This window comes from Oncorhynchus mykiss, chromosome 10, assembly GCF_057628025.1.
Source record: "Oncorhynchus mykiss isolate SJ-2025 chromosome 10, ASM5762802v1, whole genome shotgun sequence".
NCBI classification, from domain to species: Eukaryota; Metazoa; Chordata; class Actinopteri; order Salmoniformes; family Salmonidae; genus Oncorhynchus; species Oncorhynchus mykiss.
Genome location: NC_143031.1, coordinates 55086315 through 55110135, shown reverse-complemented (window position 1 = coordinate 55110135; position 23821 = coordinate 55086315). Strand labels below are relative to the sequence as shown.

Genomic DNA, 23821 nt, shown 5'->3' with positions numbered 1-23821 from the left:
TGATCAACAACCAATTTGACAGAGCTTGAAGAATTTTGAAAAGAATAATGGGCAAATGTTGCACAATTCAGTTGTGAATAGTGCTTAGAGATTTACCCAGAAAGACTCACACCTGTAACAGCTGCCCAAGGTGATTATAACATGTATTGGCTCAGGGCGTTGAATACTTATCTAATGAAGATTAGTCTTTTATTTTTCATAAATGTTTAAGGCACTGTATCATAATCTCCCTGCATAATGTTATTATTGAATATTCCAGCAAGTACCATCACGTAAAATGAGAATCAACCAATGTTTCTCCCTAAGTACAATTTAACACACTCATCAAACGAATGTACTAAACCATGCAATTTTTATTTTTATTTTCTTTCATTACAATAATATTCTACTCAAATAGGTTAAAAACCTAATTCTAAGAACTGCGTAGGCATATGAGGTAGTCAATGTTTTTAACCTATTTCTGAAATTATTAGTTGATATAAGAATGATTCTTACAAAACAAAAAAAATTCCAGTCCTTATGGTAATGAAGTGTCAGCCACTGGACGCTGCGTTGTCATGCGCTGCGCTGTGACCCGCAATGACCTATCGTGAGTCCCAGACGCCAATCCTTTAGCTTCTCGCGCCACCCTGAGTCTGATCTGCCTCAGTTCACACGCTCACCATTGTGTGTGAAAATCAAATAAATAAGGAATACAAACAGAAATAATACATGGTGAAAATAATGATGGTTGAATGTAAATCATCAATGTTACCATATTACCGTTTTTTTTTCAATCAATTTGGCACATTTTTTAGATGTATGTGGTACTATATTAAAAAAAAACGAATTACAAAACTCTAAACTGATAACAATTGTAATGCCCTATCTTTTGATTGCGCATTCTTTGCGTTTTTCACCGTTTTTTCCCTGAGTCACTCATGCAAAATCAAGTTATTCTGTGAAATACCATGAGAACATTTTGTTTAGTCACCGATTCATCAGATAATGAATGATAGGCTGACCATTTAGTCATCTTAACTAGGCTACAATTTATTCAATGGCTTTGGTGTTATTTTTAGAAGTATGCCTATGTGGGGAATTTTCAAAACTCCAAACTGGTAACCCTTGTAAGACAGCAAGCCTTGTATTCAAAATATGGTATTGTGTATTCATATTGTTTGGAGACATCTTTCACCACACAACCTTTGATCCAAAATATAAGTTTACTGTGGAATACCATGAGAACATTGAGTTAATCACCAAAACACAGCATAATGATATCTTCTCAATTGAGTCCTTTTAACAACCATTTTATCCAATAGCAAAAAATGTGTTTAAAAATTGCCCTTTGAATATAATATGCTACAGTACTGTAAATTACAGTACATTACACTGTTTTCACATTACACATTGCACTACCCATAAACATTTCCTGAAAATCAAATTTCCATAATTTCTATGCCATGTGTGGTCAAAGGTGTGATCACTGAAGACATCATTCACAATCAGTGATGCAACAAAATAAATGTATTGCTCAAATATAATGACAACATAGGTGTACTGTAATCAAATGAAACAAATTAAAGCCTGACAAGCCTCTTTTGAGGATTAGCAACACCGGAGGGTTTGTTTTATTTTTAGGGCAGCCATATTCTACAGGCAGACTGCGGTCCAGATCCGAACCCAGAATGGGGTCAATGCGGACTGCGTGTTTCCCGACTTTAACAATTGTTTTTATTTTTTAGGAACTCAGTGTAACCGTTTTCTTCGTGAGAAGGAGAGTCGGACCAAAATGCAGCGTGTAGATTGCGATCCATGTTTTAATGAACAAACGTAAAACACGAATCAATGCAAACACTACAAAATAAAGAACGTGATGAACGTAACGAAAACCTAAAACAGCCTATCTGGTGAAAAACACATAGACAGGAACAATCACCCACAAACACACAGTGAAACCCAGGCTACCTAAATATGGTTCCCAATCAGAGACAATGACTAACACCTGCCTCTGATTGAGAACCATATCAGGCCAGACATAGAAATAGACAAACAAGACATCCAACATAGAATGCCCACCCAGTTCACGTCCTGACCAACACTAAAACAAGGAAAACACACACGAATGATGGTCAGAACGTGACAGTACCCCCCCTCCAAGGTGCGGACTCCGGACGCACAACTTAAACCTATGAGGGAGGGTGTGGGTGGGCATCTGTCCGCGGTGGCGGCTCTGGCGCTGGACGTGGACCCCACTCCATAACAGTTTTAGTCCACCTCCTTAGCGTCCCTAGATCGGTTACCCTCCTTAAAGACCGCTCGGGACAGAGGGGCAGCTCGTGACTGAGGTAACTCGGGACAGATGGGTAGCTCAGCCCTGAGAGGAAGCTCAGCACTGAGAAGAAGCTCAGCACTGAGAAGAAGCTCAGCACTGAGAAGAAGCTCAGCACTGAGAAGAAGCTCAGCACTGAGAAGAAGCTCAGGCAGGTGGTTAGATCCGGCAGATCCTGGCTGGCTGGCGGTTCTGGAAGATCCTGGCTGACTGGCGGATCCGGAAGATCCTGGCTGACTGGCGGATCCGGAAGATCCTGGCTGACTGGCGGATCCGGGAGAATCTGGACGACTGGCGGATCTGGGAGAATCTGGACGACTGGCGGATCTGGGAGAATCTGGACGACTGGCGGATCTGGGAGAATCTGGACGACTGGCGGATCTGGGAGAATCTGGACGACTGGCGGATCTGGGAGAATCTGGACGACTGGCGGATCTGGGAGAATCTGGACGACTGGCAGATCTGGGAGAATCTGGACGACTGGCAGATCTGGGAGAATCTGGACGACTGGCAGATCTGGGAGAATCTGGACGACTGGCAGATCTGGGAGAATCTGGACGACTGGCAGATCTGGGAGAGTCTGGCCGACTGGCAGATCTGGGAGAGTCTGGTCGACTGGCAGATCTGGGAGAGTCTGGTCGACTGGCAGATCTGGAAGAGTCTGGACGACTGGCAGATCTGGAAGAGTCTGGACGACTGGCAGATCTGGAAGAGTCTGGACGACTGGCAGATCTGGAAGAGTCTGGACGACTGGCAGATCTGGAAGAGTCTGGACGACTGGCAGATCTGGAAGAGTCTGGACGACTGGCAGATCTGGAAGAGTCTGGACGACTGGCAGATCTGGAAGAGTCTGGACGACGGGCAGATCTGGAAGAGTCTGGTCGACTGGCAGATCTGGAAGAGTCTGGTCGACTGGCAGATCTGGAAGAGTCTGGACGACTGGCAGATCTGGAAGAGTCTGGACGACTGGCAGATCTGGAAGAGACTGGTCGACACAGACTGGCTGCTCTGGCTGCTCCATGCTGACTGACAGCTCTGGCTGCTCCATGCTGGCAGACTGCTCTGGCTGCTCCATGCTGACTGGCTGCTCCATGCTGACTGGCAGCTCTGGCTGCTCCATGCTGACTAGCTGCTCCATGCTGACTGGCAGCTCTGGCCGCTCCATGCTGACTGGCTGCTCTATGCTGACTGGCTGCTCCATGCTGACTGGCTGCTCCATGCTGACTGGCGGCCCTGGCTGCTCCATGCTGACTGGCGGCCCTGGCTGCTCCATGCTGACTGGCGGCCCTGGCTGCTCCATGCTGACTGGCGGCCCTGGCTGCTCCATGCTGACTGGCGGCCCTGGCTGCTCCATGCTAACTGGCAGCTCTGGCGGCTCCTTGCAGACTGGCAGCTCTGGCGGCTCCTTGCAGACTGGCAGCTTTGGCGGCATCCTGCAGACTGGCAGCTCTGGCGGCTCCTTGCAGACTGGCAGCTCCATGCAGACTGGCAGCTCTATGCAGACTGGCAGCTCCTTGCAGACTGGCAGCTCCTTGCTAACTGGCAGCTCTATGCTAACTGGCAGCTCTATGCTAACTGGCAGCTCTATGCTAACTGGCAGCTCTATGCTAACTGGCAGCTCTATGCTAACTGGCAGCTCTGAACAGGCGGGAGACTCCGGCAGCGCTGTAGAGAAGGCAGGCTCTAACAGCGCTAAACAGGCGGGAGACTCCGACAGCGCTGAAGAGAAGGGAGGCTCTGGCAGCGCTGGACAGGCGAGGCGCACTGTAGGCCTGATGCGTGGTGCTGGCACTGGTGGTACTGGGCCGAGGACACGCACAGGAAGCCTGGTGCGGGGAGCTGCTACCGGAGGGCTGGGGTGTGGAGGTGGTACTGGAAAAACCGGACCGTGCAGGCGCACTGGAGCTCTTGAGCACCGAGCCTGCCCAACCTTACCTGGTTGAATGCTCACGGTCGCCCTGCCAGTGCGGCGAGGTGGAATAGCCCGCACTGGGCTATGCAGGCGAACCGGAGACACCGAGCGCAAGGCTGGTGCCATGTAAGCCGGCCCAAGGAGACGCACTGGGGACCAGCTGCGTAGAGCCGGCTTCATGGCATTAGGCTCGACGCTCAATCTAGCCCGGCAGACACGCGGAGCTGGAATATACCGCACCGGGCTATGCACCCGCACTGGAGACACCGTGCGCACCACTGCATAACACGGTGTCTGTCCGGTCTCTCTAGCCCCCCGGTAAGCACAGGGAGTCTGCCCAGGTCTCCTACCTGGCATAGCCATACTCCCTGTTAGCCCCCCCCCAAGACATTTTTGGGGCTGCCTCTCAGGCTTCCATCCGCTACGTCGTGCTGCCTCCTCATATCTGCGCCTCTCAGCTTTCGCCGCCTCCAGTTCTTCCTTGGGGCGGCGATATTCTCCAGGCTGAGCCCAGGGTCCTTTACCGTCCAGTTCTTCCTCCCATGTCCATTTCTCCAGGTGGTGCAGCCTCTCCCACTGCAGCTGCTCCTGCTGCTTCTTCTCCTGCTGCACCTTTGGGCGGCTACACTCCCCTGGTTTAGCCCAGGGTCCTCTCCCGTCGAGGATTTCCTCCCATGTCCAGAAGTCCTTATTGCGCGTCTCCTCGCGCTGCTCCTGCCTGTTGACACGCTGCTTGGTCGGTTGGTGGTGGGTGATTCTGTAACGGTTTTCTTCGTGAGAAGGAGAGTCGGACCAAAATGCAGCGTGTAGATTGCGATCCATGTTTTAATGAACAAACGTAAAACACGAATCAATGCAAACACTACAAAATAAAGAACGTGATGAACGTACCGAAAACCTAAAACAGCCTATCTGGTGAAAAACACATAGACAGGAACAATCACCCACAAACACACAGTGAAACCCAGGCTACCTAAATATGGTTCCCAATCAGAGACAATGACTAACACCTGCCTCTGATTGAGAACCATATCAGGCCAGACATAGAAATAGACAAACAAGACATCCAACATAGAATGCCCACCCAGTTCACGTCCTGACCAACACTAAAACAAGGAAAACACACACGAATGATGGTCAGAACGTGACACTCAGTCGGGCTTTCAATTTAATGCAGTTTGGGGTTGCATGGGTGAGTCGCCAGGTGGGGCTTGGTAACTAAACCGATAATTTACAATATCCATACCGTTGCCACCTAGGAAATTTGTGGCAAAGGTATCTTCTCAAATAGTCGTTGAGTACCCCTTGGTATAGGAGATGCATTTGTTACATCCTATACAGTAGACTACATCTCTGATTTGTAAATATATATACATATTTTTACTTACTGTGAAGTAAAATCCTAATAGTTATCATCATAATCAAAATGCTATGGAACCTGTTCACCGGATGTACTACCTGTCCCAGACCTGCTGTTTTCAACTCTCTAGAGACAGCAGGAGTGGTAGAGATACTCTGAATGATCGGCTATGAAAAGCCAGCTAACATTTACTCCTGAGGTGCTGACCTGTTGCACCCTCGACAACCACTGTGATTATTATTATTTGACCCTGCTGATCATCTATGAACATTTTAACATCTTGGCCATGTTCTGTTATAATCTACACCTGGCACAGCCAGAAGAGGACTGGCCACTCCTCATAGCCTGGTTCCTCTCTAGGTTTCTTCCTACGTTCTGTCCTTTCTATGGAGTTTTTCCTAGCCACCGTGATTCTACACCTGCATTGCTCGCTGTTTGGGGTTTTAGGCTGGGTTTCGGTACAGCACTTTGTGACACCAGCTTATGTAAGAAGTGCTTTATAATTGATTTGATTGATTGTAATGGCAGGTTGTGAGCAAGTTGAGAAATGTGTATCTTACAGTTTCATTATCCTTATACAGTACATACGTAAGACAAATCATCAGAAATAGGGGTATTGGCTACTGTGAAAACGTAGGACAGTTATGTATTCCATTTCTGCCGCATGCAACATTGTACTAAATCACCTTTTCCACATGACTTGTAAACTGATGCTGTATCTCCTGCTTGACATTAATCAGCTCACAGTGTGTCATTGACATTTAGATAATGAGTGGAATATATTATTAAATACAACCCAGGTATTTCAGAAGTGCATTGTACATACACAACACTATAATTCATAATGGTAGCAACAACACTCTAAAAAATGTGGTGTTCTACAAGGGTTCTTCTAAGATCATTAAAGTTTGAGAAACCTTAGGGTTCTTGGCACTGAAAATTACCCCCAGAAGGTTCTTCAAGAACCCCATAGGAGGCGGGGTTCATTGAGGAACCTCCTTAGTTGGTGTTTTTTTGTTGTTGCAGGAACCCAACTGCCCAACTGAAACATTTGGATTTGAATATGAAAGGAGAGCAGGCTCAGACACTTAACTGAAAAATGTAAAGATCTCCATTTAAGGTAAGGCTTGTCCCTTATATGATCTAAATTGATATTGTTTTATGATGATACCATCTTTTCATATTTGTGCAAATCTTTGTAAAACAAAAAATGGACAAATTTCAATTGACAAATTTCAAATTTTAAATTTCAATATCAATCAAGAGGTAAGAATATGTATACTATAAGAATATGTTGAAGGCTAGCTGTATTAGGTAGAGGTGACTGAACTGCTCACTTTTGTGTCTGTAGGTATATAGAGGAGGCATACAAAGGTATGTCAATTGGTATTGGTATGTACCATCCTTCTCCCTTACCTCTTCAATGAAAATCCCATAGGCCTCTCTACATTACGGACAAGGTATGTGCATGAAAAACATTATCAAAACAGTTTTTTTCATTCACTAAAAAAACCAAGGTATCGTGTGCATGTTCTGTCGTGTGCATGTTTTTTAAATTAAACATCTGTACTATTTTTAGGGATTCACAGACTTCACCCTCCCTACACCTCTGATGACTGTATGTCACGACCGTCGTACGAATAATTGGACCAGCATTTCACATTTTATTGATCGTAACATTTCCTAAACAACGCTATAACGATCGTGCCCTACATAGGCACTCATACAAAACAATATCCCACATCGCAGGTGGGAAAAAGGACACACTAAGTATGATCCCCAATTAGATGTAACGATCATCAGCTGCCTCCAATTGGGAACCATACACACACACACACACACCAACATAGAAATATAATACCTAGAAACCCCCCTAGTCACGCCCTGACCTAAAACACGCAGGGCGTGACAATACAACAGGAAACTTGTTCGATCACCATACAATGCAAACTCACTCATTCTGGCTATGGATATGGAGAACATCAACACATTAACATGTCACTAAAATCATTATTAACACTGACAACTAAAATATTGTGTTACTGCTATGCATATTAATAATAATAGGGCAGGGGGGATAGTTCAAAAACGAACCCCAAAAGGTTCTTCAAAATGTTTTTTGAGGATCCATTTAAAGGGTTATTTGAATAACATATAGGGGTTCCCCCACAGTTTCAATTTGAAGAACCCCTAAAAGATATTCCAGGAACCTTTTCTTTTTAGAGTGTAGAGTGAATCTTTCCACTTTGTCCTATTGGAGCACACTGGTGGATGGAGAATAATGATGTAGTACTTACAGCCACATCCATATACTCATGACAAATTGATATGAGGTCAACATATAGAAATGTACAGTGTTCAGCAGTTAGCAAACTATACGTTAACTAAGCACCATACAATTTGAGTTCAGTAGTTATCCATTTTGAGCAGTTTGATTAGGTGATAATAGTATTGTTAACAAATGACAAGAAAATAATATTAAAAGTAAAGTGAATATTGCATTTTGAGAAAAGCAGATACTTTGATTGAATATGTAGACTATCCAAATTGAAAGAGTGATTTTGTGCAATGAACAAGTGACTTTGTAAATGTATTTGTTTTACTCAGTCAAAATGTGCTTATAGTTTTGAAACATGAGCCATTTTGAGAATCTACTTAGATTTTTTTGCTTAGAGTTAAAATGTACAACATACTTGCACCAAAGTGATTGTAAAAACTGTAACGCTATAATTGAAGTGTTGATAATTTTTTATCAGAAAAAAATGCCTATTTTGTAGCCTACAGATGTCAGATCTTAATATGACCCATTTTGTTGCAGGAGGAGAACAATCCTGCTGCAGGGGAATTTGAATGAACATTGAATATTTAGAATCGTCAAAAGGGGGCAATTAGAAGTGAAGTTTGCACTTCCGTACCTAGGGGTCTACGGTTTAAAACAATTCTAGCATTCACATGTTTATGAATGTTATGCATTTTATTGCAATACCGAATAAAGTAATATGTAGTCAGCCATTCAAATAGATACTCTTCAAATTGACAATGAAATAATGACTAAATTATCCTCTTTAGTTTAAGCTTTAGATTAGAACCTTTTGTCTTTGACATTTCATTGAATAAACATAACTGAGTCTGACATCAATGAGTCTCACTTTGATGGGTCCTACTCTAGAGTGCGCCATTGGTCTGGTCACATTAAATAATGAGCAAAACAAATAATGGGGTTCATCATTTGATCAAATAACAGTTTTCCATAATCAAACATTTATGGTTCGAAAGAAAGGCAAAGCTTTCCAATGATGTAAAATTAAAAGCCTGTAATTGAACGTAAAAAAGTTGATTGATAAAACACTTTGTACTATTGATGATGTACCTGTATATGGATATGAAATATGAAATATTGTTATTACAGTATGAACAGATTCCAGATATGACCACAATAGGAATACATACATTGTAGACATTAAACTCGTCTGTCATCTGTGTGGCCATGCACACCTCCAACTCAATCATCAAGTTTGCAGATGACACTACAGTGGTAGGCTTGATTACCAACAACGATGAGACGGCCTACAGGGAGGAGGTGAGGGCCCTCGGAGTGTGGTGTCAGGAAAATAACCTCATACTCACCGAAAACACACTCAAACTTTTACAGATGCACAATCGAGAGCATCCTGTCGGGCTGTATCACCACCTGGTACGGCAACTGCTCCGCCCACAACCGTAAGGCTCTCCAGAGGGTAGTGAGGTCTGCACAACGCATCACCGGGGGAAAACTATCTGCCCTCCAGGACACCTACACCACCTGATGTCACAGAAAGGCCAAAAAGATCATTGAGGACAACGACCACCCGAGCCACTGCCTGTTCACCCCGCTATCACCCAGAAGACGAGGTCAGTACAGGTGCATCAAAGCTGGGACCGAGAGACTGAAAAACAGCTTCTATCTCAAGGTCATCAGACTGTTAAACAGCCATTGAGTGACTGCTGCCAACATACTGACTCAAATCTCTAGCCACTTTAATAATTAAAAATTGGATGTAAATGTATCCCTAGTCACTTTAAACAATGCCACTTTATATAATGTTTACATACCCTACATTACTCATCTCATATGTATATACTGTACTCTATACCATCTACTGCATATTGCCTATGCCACACGGCTATCGCTCATCAATATATTTATATGTACATATTCTTATTCATCCCTTTACACTTGTGTGTCTAAGGTAGTTGTTGTGAAATTGTTAGATTACTCGTTAGATATTACTGTACAGTCGGAACTAGAAGCACAAGCATTTCGCTACACTCGCATTAACATCTGCTAACCATGTGTATGTGACCAATACAATTGATTTGATTTGATTTGATGGCAGACCTTGGTGTTGGATGAGTTGAGTTGACACCCATTCAACTCTAAGTGCATTGAGCACCTCGTGGAAAAGCACTATAGAAATCCAATCCATTATGTTCATAATTATTGTTTGTCATCAGCTTAAAGGGGTAGAACATGTAGACCTACTGTCAGGGATGGCCCCCACATCAGCCCATTTTTTCCCCTTGTAACATTAACCTGAACTGCTCTATGGAAAGTCCATTCAACCTACTGTTTTTCCCAAGTGGGAAAAAGTGAGAGATGGGATGTAGTGGTGGGTTGCTTTATGACTTTGCGGTTGTGGCTGCAGACGGGGCTCTGCACAGAACTATTGGCCAGATTTACCCATGTTTGCACTAGATGCCATATTGGCACCTGTTTCTTTCAGTAAAGGATAAAACACCAAAAACTGTCTTCATCTACACTATTCCTACACATCTACACACATACACGTATTCTTTCTCAAAACTTTTATTTGCTATTTATGTACGTTCAGTCCTCTGCAGCTGGTAGTTGGTAGAGCATGGCTTTTGCAACACCAGGATAGTGGTTTAATTCCTGGGTTCTCCCTAACGTAAAAATTGTATGCACGCTTTACTGTAAGACTGCTAAAAGGCATATATTATTATTATTATTATTATATTATTTCATAAAACAGGTGGACATGGAACATCCTTTTCTCAGACAAACAGTGTTGTACACAGATTGTACACACATTTTTTAAATGTACGTATTTGGACAATAGTACGTTTTTTACTTTACATTCATTCCCCATCATTTGGGATCAGCCACTGGCTTGGTTGAGGCACCTGCTCGGGATGTTGTTGACCAATCCTAGGGAATGTCACCAGCTCCCTCAGATTTCTCTGTGCTCTTTTGTTGCTTCCATGAGTCGACACACCACAATTGCTCTATTGAATTGGAGATCTGGACACTGATGGCCGGTCAAGAACAAGAACAAGTTTGTGTTCCTTTTTGCCATTTATCAAATGGGATTGAATGTGTTTGATGATGTATATGTTGGTTTGTCAATATGTGATCAAACTTTCAATTCTTTTCAGTTAGCTTTTTGGCACAATAGAAGCACAGGTTTAGGGCACAAGGCTAAAGGGATTTTTTGTAAAGGATTTTAAAGTGACAATAAAGCATAAATTCATCCTGTAAATGTTAGTTGTCACCATCAGATCACAGAATACAGTGTGTGAGTAACTTGACTGTTGACTGACAATCTTAATATTAGTTGGTTGGATGAAGCTAAGTTAGGCTAGACAGCATAAGCAATTGAGCAGTTGGCTCCATACAATGTCTTTTACATACTGTAGGCTATAATGTCCTTTAGCCTGGTGGAATATCATCGTTTGTCCATATGAGAAAAAGGGTAGGCCTAATTAATGGATGTCTGATAATGTGGCAAAACTGTGTTGTCAAAAACAACAAAAAATGTAATAAAATCGTAGACTACATGAATTGTTCTGATAAAGATTGTATTGAAATTGAATTTGGAACAAAATTGAACTTGTCTGAACAAACTTGCATCCGAAGCATCTTTAAAAAACAAATACAAGTTGTTTGAGCAAATTTGAATAATGTGACGTAAATAAAGTGTGATGGAATGTGCAAAAAGATGGACGCGTACGTAACAATAAAAATTGTCCAATGAAAACACGCCTTTGAAAATTGTATGGGGAAAATATTAGACAGCATCACTGATTGGCCAAGCAGCTGCTTTACAAGTGAGATCCACTGTTGAGCGATACATCCTCTTTAAAGATTGTGAATGGTTCACGCCTAGGAGGCTGCCTGACACAGGTTTGTTGGATGTTTAACTTTATGCTTTGCCTGTTCAGTTATATTATTCCTAGTTTGTACTCAATAACTATGTAAAAATAAGAAATGCACTGTGTGTTTGTTTGCGCAATAACTGGGTCATGAAAAAAAACAACAGTCGCTCAGTTTTCAAAAGGCGTAACGTTAGATGTCTGATGGTGGATTAGTTCGTTTTAAATGTAGATAATATCCATCATAATGTCAATACAGATTACGTGCACATCGCTGGCTGGATAGACTACGCATTTTAAGACGTAGGCCTATACAAAACAATATTTCTATTTTACAGGCGTTCCCTATTTCGTAGCATGCTCGGTGAATCAACACGTAGTCATAAAAATAGCTATCTGCTGTATAACTTTTTCTTCCTCTAAACTATATATCAACTTCTTGCCACCGCAAACTAAAGACGACATTTTCAAGGCAGTCTAGTGGAAGAGATTGAGTAAAAAGGTCGTATGAGTTGTGAACTGAAAGGAGATACTACGTTTGTGAGACACTCAACTTTGTTTAGAAACGTTTGTTATCGTGATGCGCGCTTTTAGAACTTGTGAAAGGATCCCGAATGACGCCATTGTTTGTTCGCTAATATTGTAATAGAAGTTTAAAAGGAGACAATGTATCCATTGTCAAACTCGTGTTGTGGCATCCCCGCCTTGTCATTTGCTTCGACAGTTTGCTGAGTTACTACTATAAGTGATTCTCGAAAAATATTCATAGGTCAATTGATTTACTTTTTAAAGCCATTTATTTAAACAAGCAACATAAAATACAATATTTCCACTAGTAAAGCAAAAGCGATAGGCTACTCCGATGCATAGAGAAAACAATTGAAATACTTTTGATTTTGAAATTAACAGTAACTTTCTTTATCATGTTTAATTTTAAATGGAAATTGGGATACCCATTTAAGTGATCGTGCAAGGTTCTGTTGAAATTGCAATGTAGCAATTTATTTTCAAAGAGTAGCTCAAAGCCTATTAATGCTGCATTAGCCTACTCAGGGTTTCAGTCTTAGTGACCTTTTCAAATGAAGGTTTATTTTTTTCTTTCTCTAAACAGTTAATTCCTAAGCATTATTAAGCTTGGTACAGGTGGCAAGATTTAGACCTGTTGGTGTTACTAAGTCCTCAATGTTCTTTGCTAGAAAGCTGTAATGTGCACTTTTTTAACCCTGTCCTGCCCAGGCCAGTCCAGGGTGGCTTCAAGTTCACAGCAATTTCAAAGACAAACACTTGCTACCAATGGTTGTGGCCTACTTATTAGGCCCAAGTTCAAATATTGACAGGTGCCATTGAAACTTGGTTTGGTAGAACACCTCAACATTTGACGACATAAGCTAGGCCAATACCTGGCTCATTGTGGTACAGCAGACAACCACATTAGAGGAATTGTGTGGAATGTTGCCTGTAGTCTGTTTTTGACATTGATTCACTGTCTGAGTGCGCTGCTTTTAACCGGCTCTCCTGTTGACAATATTCTCGAGATGCGAACCCTTTTTTTTTTTTCTCCACTGGATTGGTCTGCCATGTGGTTATCATCTGGCGTAGCATTGTTCATATACTACAAAGGAGATAGTATTACAGTACCGCTGTTGCTTTTTGTTTTAGGTGAAAGGTGAAAGTCTCCTATTGAGAGTTGACTACAACCCCCAGGGACAGTGTGTTCCCGAAAATCTGGAGTAGTCCGCATAAAAATAAAGTTGTCAGTAGTAGCATGCATTCATGCCTCTTTGAATTCAGATATGAAGTGATGTGTTGACTGACAACCATGTGGTAACTTCTACAGAAGATCTTCTCACGCCTTTTATAATATTACAAAGGGATTCTGCTACGATGTCTGGTTCGTATTTGTATGTTACAGATGTTATATCTCCAAATGTGCCACAAAATAGATCCAGAAACATATACACTGCTCAAAAAAATAAAGGGAACACTTAAACAACACTGTAACTCCAAGTCAATCACACTTATGTGAAATCAAACTGTCCACTTAGGAAGCAAAACTGATTGACAATAAATTTCACATGCTGTTGTGCAAATGGAATAGACAACAGGTGGAAATTATAGGCAATTAGCAAGACACCCCCAATAAAGGAGTGGTTCTGCAGGTGGGGACCACAGACCACTTCTCAGTTCCTATGCTTCCTGGCTGATGTTTTGGTCACTTTTGAATGCTGGCGGTGCTTTCACTCTAGTGGTAGCATGAGACGGAGTCTACAACCCACACAAGTGGCTCAGGTAGTGCAGCTCATCCAGGATGGCACATCAATGCGAGATGTGGCAAGAAGGTTTGCTGTGTCTGTCAGCGTAGTGTCCAGAGCATGGAGGCGCTACCAGGAGACATGGAGGAGGCCGTAGGAGGGCATCAACCCAGCAGCAGGACCGCTACCTCCGCATTTGTGCAAGGAGGAGCACTGCCAGAGCCCTGCAAAATGACCTCCAGCAGGCCACAAATGTACATGTCTGCTCAAACGGTCAGAAACGGACTCCATGAGGGTGGTATGAGGGTCCGACGTCCACAGGTGGGGGTTGTGCTTATACAGCCCAACACCGTGCAGGACGTTTGGCATTTGCCAGAGAACACCACGATTGGCAAATTCGCCACTGGTGCTCTTCAGATGAAAGCAGGTTCACACTGAGCACATGTGACAGTCTGGAGACGTCATGGAGAACGTTCTGCTGCCTGCAACATCCTCCAGCATGACCGGTTTGGCGGTGGGTCAGTCATGGTGTGGGGTGGCATTTCTTTGGGGGGCCATGTGCTCGCCAGAGGTAGCCTGACTGCCATTTAGGTACCGAGATGAGATCCCCAGACCCCTTGTGAGACCATATGCTGGTGCGGTTGGCCCTGGGTTCCTCCTAATGCAAGACAATGCTAGACCTCATGTGGCTGGAGTGTGTCAGCAGTTCCTGCAAGAGGAAGGCATTGATGCTATGGACTGGCCCGCCCGTTCCCTAGACCTGAATCCAATTGAGCACATCTGGGACATCATGTCTCGCTCCATCCACCAACTCCTGGACAGTCGGATGCTTTAGTCCAGGTCTGGGAGGAGATCCCTCAGGAGACCATCCGCCACCTCATCAGGAGCATGCCCAGGCGTTGTAGGGAGGTCATAAAGGCATGTGGAGGCCACACACACTACTGAGCCTCATTTTGACTTGTTTTAAGGACATTACATCAAAGGATGTAATGTCAGCCTGTAGTGTGGTTTTCCACTTTGATTTTGAGTGTGACTCCAAATCCAGACCTCCATGGATTGATAAATTTGATTTCCATTGATAATTTTTGTGTGATTTTGTTGTCAGCACATTCAACTATGTAAAGAAAGTATTTAATAAGAATATTTAATTCATTCAGATCTAGGATGTGTTATTAGTGTTCCCTTTATTTTTTTGAGCAGTGTATTTTTTTTTATGACTATGCATGAAATAGGAGATGGACTACAAGATGGACCACAATGTGTCTATTTAAAAAAAAAATAATTACAAAATTAAAAGTAACAGCCAGTATCTGGTGTGGCCACCAGCTGCATTAAGTACTGCAGTGCATCTCCTACCCATGTGCTGCACCAGATTTGCTAGTTCTTGCTGTGAGATGTTACCGCACTCTTCCACCAAGGCACCTGCAAGTTCCTGGACATTTCTGGGGGGGTAATGGCCCTAGCACTCACCCTCCGTTCCAACAGGTCCCAGACATGCTAAATGGGATTGAGAGCCGGGCTATTCGCTGGCCATTGCAGAACACCGACATTCCTGTCTTGCCGAAAATCACGCACAGAACGAGCAGAAAAGTTGGTGATATTGTCATGCTGAAGGGTCCTGTCAGGATGAGCCTGAAGGAAGGGTACCATATGAGGGAGGAGGATGTCTTCCCTGTAACGCACAGCATTGAGATTGCCTGCAATGACAACAAGCTCAGTCCGATGATGCTGTGACACACCGCCCCAGACCATGACGGACCATCCACCTCCAAATCGATCCCGCTCCAGAGTACAGACCTCGGTGTAACACTCATTCCTTCGACGATAAACATGAATCCGACCATCACCCCTGGTGAGACAAAACCGCAACTCGTCAGTGAAGAGCAATTTTTGCCAGTCCTGTCTGGTCCAGCGACGGTGGGTTTGTACCCATAGGTGACGTTGTTGCCGGTGATGTAAGGCAGGTCCTCACCAGACAACAGGCCTACAAGCCTTCAGTCCAGCCTATTTCAGACAGTCTGAGCACTGATGGAGGGATTGTGCATTCCTGGTGTAACTCGGGCAGTTGTTGTTCCCATTCTGTACCTGTCCTGTAGTTGTGATGTTCGGATGTACTGATCCTCTGCAGGTGTTGTTACACGTGGTCTGCCACTTCGAGGATGATCAGCTGTCCGCCCTCTCTCCCTGTAGTGCAGTCTTAGGCGTTTCACAGTACGGACATGGCAATTTATTGCCCTAGCCACATCTGCAGTCTTTATGCCTCCTTGCAGCATGTCTAATGCATGTTCCTGCAGATGAGCAGGGACCCTGGGCATCTTTCTTTTGTTTTTTTTTCGGAGTCAGTAGGAAGGCCTCTTTAGTGTCCTACGTTTTCATCACTGTGACCTTAATCGCCTACCGTCTAAGTAGTTAGTGTCTTAAAGACCGTTCCCACAGGTGCATGTTCATTAATTGTTTATGGTTCATTGAACATGCATGGGAAACAGTGTTTAAACCCTTTACACCTTTACATTGAAGATCTGTGAAGTTATTTGGATTGTTACGAATTATTTGAAAGACAGGGTCCCGCAAAGGGACGTTTCTTTTTATTATCACGTTTCTATTCTTATCACTTGTGAATGATGCCCAGCATGTGCAGTAAGGCAACTTTTTCAAATCATAGTCACACACATGTAGCCTAGCCCATAGGCCTATATGTTTTGATAAGGTTGGTATCTAACTAAACAGGCCAAATTACTCCAAATGTAGCCTAGGTTCCCTGGAACACCGTTAGAGAACACAGCCTAGTGAAACATCTTCTTATAAACCCAGTCATTTCACAAATGCATGTGAACTGAGCCATTACAATGACAACTAAAATATACCAAAAAGCCTGGCTTTTTTTGCATGGCTTATTTCTTTGCATGGGGAAAAATATGGCTTTTCTTTATAAAAAGACATTTCATGCAATTCTACTACACTTTTATATGACTGGAGACACTAGCAGAATCTTTTTTTTTAAATGACAAATTACAGGGTAGCCTACTCTGCTGACACTGACAAATGGCTCAATAAAAACTACATTGTCCATATAATAGGCCTACAAGAAAGGGGCATCATATACTTTGTCTCTCCATCTAAATTGGAGGAGGAAATAATAAAAAAAAGTAAGTACCACTGACCCAACAATGATGATAAATAGTGAATCTGCGCACTCACCTGGGATATTGCCGATGCTCTCCGCTGGTGCCAATAAGATGGGCTATACTGTTGTTCGCTCAGTTAAATTGAGAATTTTGATAACTAAAAGACAGATGAGTTGTCTCATTATCTTCTCTTTACAGCATTTACTTTCCAAACCATGTTTTCCTGAAATTTGTATTTTGAAATATTGCCATATGCCTGGCTTGGCCTCTCCTACTTTTCAGACAGTCGCAATTTAACAATAACCTTCCCCAATTATGTCTGCATTTCCTTCCGACTATGCAATACGATTTACAATCAAATTATTTTCTGTGGCCAAATCCTGCTTTAGTAGCCTATTTTGTATAGACGAGTAGGCTATATAATTTTAATTCAATTTACTTTAGGAAAAGCTTCCCCTAGCCTTATGGATGCACTGCCTATGCTTGCATATTAATAACAACCTCATTCGCTATTTGAGTACAGGCTATGGATTACTTTGTTAGTTTTTTTTGTAGGCCATTCTAAATAAATGGTTCCATCCATAGGCTCTATGTAAAGACTAGATTAAATTAAGGGGTGAGAATTATCAAGTGCTTGTCAAATTGTGAATGAGAGACTGAAGTGTGTGCAGGCTGCGCAAGAAGCAGAGCTCATTGCTTTTTTCTTCAAATCATCCTTAGTCGCATCATGCAGGCTTTAGAAAGTATTAAAAATCTAAAAGTATAGCCTAATGCTTGTAGCACAACTGAAGTGTCATAAATAACTCTAAATGAAGCATATAGGAGGACCTGTTTCTTTGTTAATTGCTCAACACAGAATAGCCGCATGTGCGCACTCGTTTGGAAATCGTTTGGAGACAATATCAGTTTTATTCAGCTATGTTTATTTGTATTCCACATACTGTAAAATAATGCCACATAATTCTAAGCAAACCTTGTCTGCTAAATTAACTAGTGTAGCCCACAGCCATGTGGAATAGCCAGATCAGGGCCTAACATAAGGTAAACTCAGAATATTTTGTTCTTCTGAAATGGGCTACATTTTCTTTAGACCTGTCTAAAATAAATAATGGATTTATTGTGATGTAGGCTATATTAAATGGATATTAGACTTTTTAAAATATAGATGTTCCTACGGTCTGCATCAGTGGTTTGAAGGCTCTGTGGAAGCTAGGAGATGCTAAACGTGTTTGTTAATTAAAATGGTCAGTTACTTTGAGACCGACAGTTTCGTGACCCTCTTTCCATTTAACCAGCATCCTCACCCAAAGAGCACTGACTGACACCGGATGTCCGTGGACATATTTTTTTTAAACTCCAGGTGTCATGTCATAGCTGACACCTCATTCTTTCTGCAGACATTTATTATTATTATTAATTCAGACCAGATATTTAAGCGTTTATGGAAACCGTGGTCACCTAAAGGGGATTTTACTGAAATTCTTTACCAAACTTTGTACCTGCACAGTACTTCCAGTAAATGTGTTTTTGTAAAAATGTCTGTAAATTGTTAAGTAGTCCTTGTGCATAGAGTTGTATGGTTCGTTACTTTTAAATCAATTATTTATTTTTTTCGCCATAGATTTTAAGTTGCATTGCCGCTACCGTGGAATTGCCCATCAGTAACACGGGTCTTGTTGGCTCGTAACCAACCATGCTATTTTTTTTTTTTTTTTTTTTTGCGTTGTTCATAACTTGTTTTGTACATGGTGTTGCTGCTACTGTCTCTTATGACAGAAAAGAGCTTCTGGACATCAGAACTGCGATGGCTCACCTTAAACTGGACCAAGAGTTCTTCTTCAATGAGTCGGAGGGGAAGGATATAATACAGACACCAGGCCCAGATCCCCGTTATTCGCTGAAGAAGGAAATGCGGAAAGAGATCGGGGTGCCTTGTGCGGATCAGGCGATAAGTGGCTCATCTGCCTTTGCCTTCCATCCTGCTAGCTAACGTTCAATCGCCGGAAAATAAAATGGGACAAACTGACAGCATGTTTATCCTACCAACGGGACATAAAAAAACGGTAATATCTTATGTTTCACAGAGTCGTGGCTGAACGATGATATTAAGAACATACAGCTGCCGGGTTATACACTCTCTCGACAGAACAGCAGCCTCTGGTAAGACACGGGTCGGGGGCCTATGCATTTATATAAACAGCTGGTCCACAATATCTAAGGAAGTCTTGAGGTTTTGCTCGCCTGAGGTAGAGTATCTCATAAGCTGTAGACCACAATTCTCTAAGTAGATAGTTTCATCTGTATTTTTCATAGCTGTCTACAAACCACCACAGACCGACGCTGGCACTAAAACCGCTGTATACCGCCATAAGAAAACAGGGAAACACTCATCCAGAGGCGGTGCTCCTAGTGTCCGGGGACTTTAATGCAGGAAAAACTTAAATCAGTTTTACCTCATTTCTATCAGCATGTTAAACATGCAACCAGAGGGGAAAAAAATTCTAGACCACCTTTATTTCACACACAGAAACGCGCACCAAGCTCTCCCTCGATTCTTCTGATGGCATTGAGGAGTACACCACATCAGTCACTGGCTTTATCAATAATTGCATCGATGACGTTGTACCCACAGTGACCGTATGTACCCCAACCAGAAGCCATGGATTACAGGCAACATTCGCACTGAGCTCAAGGTTAGAGCTGCCGCTCCGACACTCGTCGGATGTGACGGGGCCTGCAAACTATTAGACTACAAAAGGTAACAGAGCCAAGAGCTGCCCAGTGACACGAGCCTACCAGATGAGTTAAATAACTTCTATGCTCGCTTCGAGGCAAGTAACACGGAAACATGCATGAGAGCATCAGCTGTTCCGGACGACTGTGTGATCACGCTCTCCACAGCCAATGTGAGGAAGACCTTTAAACGGGTCAACATTCACAAGACCGCAGGGTCAGACAGATTACCAGGACGTGTACTCTGAGCGTGCACTGGCCAACCTGGCAAGTGTCTTCACTGACATTTTCAACCGCTCCCTGTCTGAGTCTGTAATACCAACATGTTTCAAGCAGACCACCATAGTCCCAGTGCCCAAGAACACAAAGGTAACCTGCCTAAAAGACTACCAACTCATAGCACCCACGTCTGTAGCTATGAAATGCTTTGAAAGTCTGGTCATGGCTCATATCAACTACATTATCCCAGAAACCCTAGAACCCTTCCAATTTGCATAAATGCACCAGCAGATCCACAGATGAATCTGTATTGCACATTCCACACTGCAGTTTCACACCTGGACAAAAGGAAGACTTATGTGAGAATGCTAATTCATTGACTACAGCTCAGCGTCCAACACCATAGTGCCCTCAAAGCTCATCACTAAACTAAGGACCTCAGGACTAAACACCTCCCTCTGCAACTGGATCCTGGACTTCCTGACAGGCTGGCCCCAGGTGGTAAGGGTAGGTAAAAACACATCTGCCAAGTTGATCCTCAGCATGGGGGCCCCTCAGGGGGTGTGTGTTCAGTCCCCTCCTGTACTCCCTGTTCACTCATGACTGCACAGCCAGGCACAACAGTGGTAGGCCTGATCGCCAACAACGATGAGACAGCCTATCGGGAGGGATTCAGAGACCTGACCGTGTGGTGCAAGAGCAACAACCTCTCCCTCAATGTGATCAAGACAAAGGAGATGATTGTGGACTACAGGAAAAGGAGGACCGATTATGCCCCCATTCTCATCGACGGGGCTGTTGTGGAGCAGAATAAGCGCTTCAAGTTCCTTGGCATCCACGTCACCAACAAAATAACATGGTCCAAGCACGCCACGACAGTCGTCAAGAGGGCACGACAAAACCTATTTCCCCCTTAGGAGACTGAAAAGATTTGGCATTGCTCCTCAGATCCTCAAAAGGTTCTACAGCTGCACCTCCGAGAGCATGGTGGTTGCATCACTTCCTGGTATGGCAACTGCTCGGCCTCCGATTGCAAGGCACTCTAGAGGGTAGTGCGTATTGACCAGTACATCACCGGGGCCAAGCTTCCTGCCATCCAGGACCTCTGTACCAGGCTGTGTCAGAGGAAGGCCTTAAAAATCGTAAAAGAAACCAACCACCCTAGTCATTGACTGTTCTCTCTGCTACTGCATGGGAAGCGGTAACGGAGTGCCAGGTCCAAGAGGCTCCTAAATAGCTTCTACCCCCAAGCCTTAAGACTCCTGAACAGCTAATCAAATGGCTATCCAGACTATTTGCATCCCCCCACCTCTGGAATGCTGCTGCTACTCTGTTATTATCTATGCATAGTCTTAAAGTGACTATCTATATGTAGGGTTGGCTATATGACTCTATATATCGTGTGATGATTAAACGTCTATGGTATCCTATTTTGCTCTATCGTTTATTTTGTTGTCGCAAATCACACTTTACAGCAATATTTTTTTGTCAATTAGACGACGGTTTGCGTTCTTCCACGTGCCGTGTGGAAGAATTTGCATCGCAAACAAACATGGAGGAGAGTGAATGTGACAGATCACGGCGACAAGGAACTTGTACAAAAGAGGGGCTACTTCGGTCCGATGGACGTGGTTTGTGAAGTCTGACACTGACCAGAAAAACGTCCTCTGCTAAATATTCCTCAGGCCGGTACTGACAACGGGCTCAAACACCACTAACCTCTTTTACCACCTACGCAAGAATCATGTGAAACAGTATGGAGAGAGTCTACAGATGAGCCCAACAAAAGTACATTCGAGCGCTCAACACAAACCCCCCGACTCTGACGTTGCAAGAGGCTTTTGCCCACGGCACACCATATGGCAAAGAATCACGAATATGGAATGAGAACAGCTGCCGTTACAACTTACATCTACAAAGATTACACGGTCGAGTAACGAGGGTTTCGTGAATTGGTGATAACACTCGACCCAATGTACCAAATGCAAATTGATATGTGACACATTAATGCCAAAATAACACGCAAGACAGCCCCCCCCCCCCTAAAAAAAAGTGTATTGTCAGCCACCAATTGTGCAAGTTCTCCCACTTAAATTGAGAGGCCTGTAATTTTCATCATAGGTACACTTCTATGACAGACAACTCAAGAACTATGACAGACAAAATGAAGGGAAAAAAATCCAGAAAATCACATGGTATGATTTTTTATTTTTTATGAATTTATTTGCAAATTATGGTGGAAAATAAGTATTTGGTCAATAACAAAAGTTTCTCAATACTTTTTATATACCCTTTGTTGGCAATGACAGAGGTCAAACGTTTTCTGTAAGTCTTCACAAGGTTTTCACACACTGTTGCTGGTATTTTGGCCCATTCCTCCATGCAGATCTCCTCTAGAGCAGTGACGTTTTGGGGCTGTTGCTGGGCAACACGGACTTTCAACTCCCTCCAAAGATTTTGTATGGGGTTGAGATCTGGAGACTGGCTAGGCCACTCCAGGACCTTGAAATGCTTCTTACAAAGGCACTCCATCGATGCCCAGGCGGTGTGTTTGGTATCATTGTTATGCTGAAAGACCCAGCCACGTTTCATCTTCAATGCCCTTTCTGAAATTTCACGATACATCACCCCACTCATTCTGTACTTTACACAGATCAGTCGTCCTGGTCCCTTTACAGAAAAACAGCCCCAACGCATGATGTTTCCACCCCCATGCTTCACAGTAGGAATGGTGTTCTTTGGATGCAACTCAGCATTCTTTGTCCTCCAAACATGACGAGTTAAGTTTTTACCAAAAAGTTATATTTTGGTTTCATCTGACCATATGACATTCTCCCAATCTTCTGGATCATCCAAATGCTTTCTAGCAAACTTCAATGGGCCTGGACATGTACTGGCTTAAGCAGGGGCACTACAGGATTTGAGTCCCTGGCGGCGTAGTGTGTTACTGATGGTAGGCTTTGTTACTTTGGTCCCAGCTCTCTGCAGGTCATTCACTAGGTCCCCTCGTGTGGTTCTGGGATTTTTGCTCACCGTTCTTGTGATCATTTTGACCCCACGGGGTGAGATCTTGCGTGGAGCCCCAGATCGAGGGAGATTATCAGTGGTCTTGTATGTCTTCCATTTCCTAATAATTGCTCCCACAGTTGATTTCTTCAAACCAAGCTGCTTACCTATTGCAGATTCAGTCTTTCCAGCCTGGTGCAGGTCTACAATTTTGTTTCTGGTGTCCTTTGACAGCTCTTTGGTCTTGGCCATAGTGGAGTTTGGAGTGTGACTGTTTGAGGTTGTGGACAGGTGTCTTTTATACTGATAACAAGTTCAAAAATGTGCCATTAATACAGGTAACGAGTGGAGGACAGAGGAGCCTCTTACAGGTCTGTGTTACAGGTTTGTTTGTAGGTGACCAAATACCTATTTTCCACTAATTTGCAAATAAATTCATAAAAAATCCTATTTTTTTTAAATGTAATTATTATTTTTTTTTTCCCCTTCTCATTTAGTCTGTCATAGTTGAAGTGTACCTATGATAAATTACAGGCCTCTTCTTTTTAAGTGGGAGAACTTGCACAATTGGTGGCTGACTAAATACTTTTTTGCACACACACACATATATATATATATATATATATATATATGATATTTTTAGACCTATATTTTTGCAGATTTTTAGACATTCATATTCTGTTATGCTTAATTTGAAATTTGCACCAAGGTTCTAAATAAAAGGAGAAAGAATCAAATATTAGTAAG

General features: G+C 43.1%; 1 protein-coding gene across 3 annotated transcripts in view; it reads left to right on the top strand.

Annotated features, from left to right (window-relative positions):
- The first annotated feature begins 11656 nt into the window (after window positions 1-11656).
- acsl1a (acyl-CoA synthetase long chain family member 1a) overlaps window positions 11657-23821 on the top strand; it is a 62793-nt gene continuing 50628 nt past the window's right edge. For 2 of the 3 annotated variants that reach the window (XM_021619047.3, XM_090187143.1), the window contains exon 1: window positions 11664-11770. The gene's annotated coding sequence lies outside the window, so the exon portion shown is untranslated. Of the gene's footprint in view, window positions 11771-23821 lie in introns of all 3 variants that reach the window. The other variant, XM_036933377.2, reaches the window with a different exon arrangement.